The following is a 6,114-nucleotide window of genomic DNA, read 5'->3' as shown; positions in this document are numbered from 1 at the left end:
TGCCGTTTGGCGTTTAATATTGTTCCTTCCACAAGTGAATAGGTTGCATGTTAAAAAATTACAATGTGATACATAGTATAACATTAAAAAGATTTACAATGTCTTAATATTCCTTCTGATTTCTTTGTTCCATGTTTCTTTGATTTCTTTGTTCCGATTTCTTGGTTCCATTTGTTTCTTTCTTGATTTTGTTTCCGGTTTGCTATGACATAAAGTACAGGACAGTACAAACATGATCGCTTCTCTGTTTTTTGGCCTTTCTTCTTGTGCTTGATACGCTCTTGGTTTTATAATGGTTTATTCTTTGTTTATTAGTTGTACTTGGTGAGAGTGAGTAAGTATTGTTCATTGTGGTTTGAAGAGGAGTAACTTGACGTAGTCGTGTAATTGAGTTGGGCGAGGTGACGTTGAAGAGTGAAGTTTGCTGATGTTGATGAGTCGATGGTTTTGAGCTTGGTGAAGTGTTGAGGTGGGCGACGTAGAGCTGTTGGCGAATGTTTATTTTGAGTAGATGATCTTGAGAGATGGTTAGTTGATTTGCTAGTGTTTTGACGGAAGCTTCCCACCTAGGATTTCTCCTAGGTGGGTGTCGTCAGAGTGTTAGTGAGTTTGTTGGGAGCGATGTAGATACGTTTGACGTAGTAGATGAGTTCGATTTGTTGAGCAAGGTAGTTGCGTTTGACGTAGTAGATGAGTTCGATTTGTTGAGCAAGGTAGTTGCGTTTGACGTAGTAGATGAGTTCGATTTGTTGGCGATAGACAGACCTCCCACCTAAGATTTCTCCTAGATGGGTGTCGTCAGGCTGAAAAATAAAAGATTGAAAAGTTAGCCACTCGTACATTTGAAGCCACCCAATACAAGTACTGGGTGACTCATCTCGAGAGCATGTGCGTTCGAGGGATGTGTGGGAGCAACCCCACAGCGGTCGTTGGCGAGATTTGCGTGAGTTTAGAGTAGTAGATTTGACCGCCCCTCGACCCCGGTGGCCAGCCCTAAAAAGGGCTGACCAACCAAATGGCTAAGATCCGTGTAGATCCATAACAGATACTACACTTTGATCTTAGCCAAAAGGCCGAGAAGCGATAAAAAGTATAAATAAACCAAGCGATCGAGACTGGTATTGAAATCAAGCGATGCTTGAACAATGATTCTTGGTATAAATATTAAAGCTGGTTGATACTAGTGTCTACTAATAATTTGGATTAACGACTAATAATTACTAGGAGTTGTAATTAAAATTTTGTTATAAATCACCAAAAGTTTAAATACTTTTTTGTAGTTTTATTTTCGATGATTTATGCTAGAGTTTGTTTACTTGTTTTTGTTTTAAAATATATTATTATTTTTTTCAATTTGTTTAATCGTTTAATTTTATAATTACTTCCCTTTAAAAAAGAACAATGTTTGTTTCCTCCCATAACAAAATAGTTAAACGCGCGAGTATTTTGACTCAAACAAAAGACGAGAGAAAAACGCTGTGAACTGTGTTACACTTGTTGGTGCACTCTTGGGACTAATATTAATATTCTGTGTCATCTGGGAGTGTGTGACGGAAACTAATATGGGGGAGTTGAATGTTTGGGTGATTTTGGTGGAGACTATTTTGTAACGAGTTTAGATTTGGGAGATTTTTGGTGTGGGAGAGTTTAGTTTGCGAGAATATAGTGTGGGAGAATATAGTGTGGGATAATTTAGTGTGGGAGAATTTAGTGTGGGAGAATTTAGTGTGGGAGAATTTAGTGTGTTAGAATATAGTGCGGAAGAATATAGTGTGGAGAATTTAGTGTGGAAGAATATAGTGTGGGAGAATTTAGTGTGGGAGAATTTAGTGTGGGAGAAATTAGTGTGGGAGAATTTAGTGTAGGAGAATATAGTGTGAGTGAATTCAGTGTGCGAGAATTTAGTGTGAGAGAATTTAGTGTGAGAGATTTTTGTGTGGGAGAAATTAGTGTGAGCGAAATCAGTGTAGGAGAATTTAGTGTGAGAGAATTTAGTGTGAGAGATTTTTGTGTGGGAGAATATAGTGTGGGAGAATTTAGTGTGGGAGAATTTAGTGTGGAAGAATTTATTGTGAGAGAATTTAGTGTGGGAGAATTTATTGTGAGAGAATTTAGTGTGGGAGGGTAAGGGTGGTTGAAATGAGATGAACACAGTTTTTGTGAAGCGCATTTTGTTCTTTTAGAGAATATAGACCATTTTAGTCACTTGTATTCGTTGATTGGTAATTTTTTGTTAAATTTGTTGACCTATAATTTTTGATGTCTTAGGAACTTAGGTGACCTAAACTTAACTTTTTTTGTACTTAAGATATTCAGGTGATATAATTTTTAATTTGGTGACTTAAGATATTCAGGTGACTTCATTTTAAATTTGGTTACTTGTTGTTTAACTACTGCTGAATTCATTTCGATAATATTCACATTTTACTGAAACCAAAAAATGTAAATATTACGCGGTGTTAAGAGTGTATGCGTGGCATGTGTTAAGAGTGTCGGCGTGGCCTAAGAGATAGAGCGCTAGAGTTCTAACCCGATTGCCTTTAGTTTGAAACCTGGTGCAAGTCGCTAAAATGTCCCTGAGTCCGCCCAGCTCTGATGGGTAACCAACTCATTTTTGGGAAAGTTAAGGCGGCTTGGCAAATAACAAGGTCAAGAAACATGTGAACCTCTACTTCATATTCCCAATGGATCGCTAGGTCTAAAGAGGATTCTTTATATTTTTTCTAAAGAGTATAAGCGTGATGTTCTCTTGTGTATAGCCTACATTCTACATCATAAGCCAGCTAAAATTTAATGTATTGATATCAAACAAATTGAGACATCATAACCCAGCTATAATTTGATGTATTGATATCAAACAAATTGAGACATCATAAGCAAGCTATAATTTAATGTTTTGATATTAAACAAATTGAGACATCATAACCAAGCTATAATTTAATGTATTGTATCAAACAAATTGAGACATCATAACCAAGCTATAATTTAATGTATTGATATCAAACAAATTGAGACATCATAACCAATCTATAGTTTAATGTATTGATATCAGACAAATTGAGACACCATAACCCAGCTATAATTTAATGTATTGATAACAAACAAATTGAGACATCATAACCCAGCTATAATTTAATGTATTGATATCAAACAAATTGAGACATCATAACCAATCTATAATTTAATGTATTGATATCAAACAAATTGAGACATCATAACCAAGCTATAATTTAATGTATTGATATCAAACAAATTGAGACACCATAACCAAGCTATAATTTAATGTATTGTATCAAACAAATTGAGACATCATAACCAAGCTATAATTTAATGTATTGATATCGAACAAATTTAGACATTATAACCAAGCTATAATTTAATGTATTGATATCAGACAAATTGAGACAACATAACCCAGCTATAATTTAATGTATTGATAACAAACAAATTGAGACATCATAACCCAGCTATAATTTAATGTATTGATATCAAACAAATTGAGACATCATAACCAATCTATAGTTTAATGTATTGATATCAAACAAATTGAGACACCATAACCCAGCTATAATTTAATGTATTGATATCAAACAAATTGAGACACCTAGATAGTTGTGGTTCCTGGTTGCTTGCCCGTGTGCTAGTTCCCCTTCAGTGGAGTTACTACACCTGGTGACGCCTTGTTCTGTAACTCTGGGTGTCCCCCCCCCCCCCACACACACACTTACCTATTCTGGAATGATTGTATTTAAAATAAGCAAACACAGACAATGAATATAGAGTGGGGTGTTTGTTTTGACTTCCACTCAACCCCTGAACTCACTCAACGAAACCCTGGGATTCGATCGACCATCAATTAAGAACCACACTCTACAGTAAGATGCACTAAATACCATTAGCGTAATAAAACATCAACTGTGCTAATGAACGCGGAGATGCTTATTTTCTCTACAGTTAGACACAGTAAGCACTACCTGCAGGACAGGGGCGGAACTACAATGCCGCCAGACCCCGCAATGCGGGGGTGGGGGGGGGGGGGGGTGGGGAGGCACGCCGTTTAGGGGGCCCACAGCCGCCCATTATCATTTTTTATGGTTAAAATTAATTTTCTTGCATTTTGACCTGATGGTTGTTCTGAAAAAAGAATACTGTAGCTGCGGTTGGAGTATCTTTATGCTATAGACACCATCCCACGCTCGGGTACGTTCACCATCAAATTTCCCGACCCATCTGCCCGACCCACGTTTTTTGTCAGTCATCACAAGAACCTGCACAGCTCGAGGAAGCACAAAAGAAAAATTTATTTTCTACTTTTTAGTCCACAAGAAAAACGTGGTTTTTTAAAAAGTTTTTTTTAAGTATTTTATTTTCTCCTTTTTAGTCCGTTGCTACACATGAAAAACGTGGTTTTTAAAAAAGTTGTTTATATAGTTTATTTTCTACTTTATCTAATGACTTGATTAAGTATGACTTGACTAAGTGTTTATAAATACACGGACTAAAAAAATCTTGAGCGACCAGGATTCGAACCTGGGTTGTCGCGGCCACAACGCGAAGTACTAACCACTATACGATCACGGCCAGCGCGCTCACATCGATTGGGGCCGAAGTAACTGTGTCTATAAGCCTCCAGTCTTGTCGGTATCTTTAGAAATCATGTCCTCAATTTTATGGTCCTTGGGGCGTAATTAAATTAAGCTAATTACGGTCTCTAATTGCTAGTTTTTATGATTGCATCTGAAATTGTTAGGCGAAAGTAGCCTGTATGCCAAATTTCAGATCTGTAGAGCAATCAGAAGTGGGCTAATTTTCGATGTCAATTTTAACAACAAACAAACAAATCCACAAACGCGAAGCTGAGTTAAGAAAAACGTGTTAAAAAGAAAAGCAGGCTGAAATCGGAGTCAATGGCCTCAATGGCGCATAACCAGTTGACACGTAACGCTTAATTGTGTTGGAGGCGTGGTCGAGTCGGCAAAAAGCTCATGGTTGATAAATTTGAACAAAGTCTCGAGTTCAAAACCCACTGGCAGATAAATCTCGATCCCCTTCAACACTAATAATTAAGAACGAAGAAGAAGAAGAAGATCCCACGCTCTTGTATATTCTTTTTCCTACAATCAAACACACGCTGTTGTCGGCAAAATTCTTTTGAAAAAACATCAATTGCGCGAGAGGCCGCTAGATATTAACACGGCTTTTTGAGACCATCCCAAATTTGGTACTAATGGATAAAAGCACATCGGTGCTTTGTTGTTCTTTTTAAGTTCCTTTCTCAGACCTCCCCTCCCGCTCTTAGCCCTACAAGAAGCGAATAGATAGCGCCTCAACAACTAAGCTGGCTCGTATCGGTGGTAGTGTTGACAAACTAGCGCCCCAACAACTAATATCCAAGAAATAAAGTGCCGACATTGTTTACGTTTAATAACCACTAATGTAGAAAACAAGGCAAAAATCTCAAATAAATACACGAATGATAGTGTTATATATATATATATATATATATATATATATATATATATATATATATATATATATATATATATATATTAGTTTCGTCACTGGCACCTTGATAGTGGTTTTGTAAGTTACAAACAGATAAAAAAAAACAGATCTAATAATGTAGTGATGTTAATAACATTGTTATATAGTAGCTAAGACAGGCTGTTGCGTAAAATATATTTTTTTTAAATATACACGTGAGCTGTAGTGTGAAAGATAGGCAAACGTTCAAACCACTTCCATAAATTATTTCCCTTTTTCAAATAGTCAAATAGGGGTGCTCATAAGCTCCTTTTAAGAAATTTGTAATAATCAAATTAAACAGCAATTACTTATCTTAATAAAATAAGTACTAAAGAATGGTATAGTATAATAATGAAATGTAGTTAAAACTAATAATATAAATACAAAAAAAAAACAAAAATAAACATAACACGAGACACCATTACTTATACAAAGCTTCATGATTTATATACTTTTGACCGACCTAATGTTTTGAGGTATCAAGGCACACATGAATGAAAACAGAGTTTTTAAAAACAGACCAATGCACTCATACACATGACATGTTGTTGTTATTAGATTTAACTGAATTTTTTTTTCAAAACCCGA

At 35.9% G+C, this 6,114-nt stretch overlaps 1 pseudogene; it reads right to left on the bottom strand.

The window, feature by feature from the left end:
* Positions 1-943: 943 nt before the first annotated feature.
* Positions 944-1,085, bottom strand: LOC131942537 (uncharacterized; annotated as a pseudogene).
* Between the last annotated feature and the right edge of the window lie 5,029 nt (positions 1,086-6,114).

This window comes from Physella acuta, unplaced genomic scaffold (assembly GCF_028476545.2).
Source record: "Physella acuta isolate Inbredline_101_S28 unplaced genomic scaffold, ASM2847654v3 ptg000410l, whole genome shotgun sequence".
Classification (NCBI taxonomy): domain Eukaryota; kingdom Metazoa; phylum Mollusca; class Gastropoda; family Physidae; genus Physella; species Physella acuta.
The sequence above is the reverse complement of the archived record's forward strand: the minus strand, read 5'-3'. Positions and strand labels throughout refer to the sequence as shown.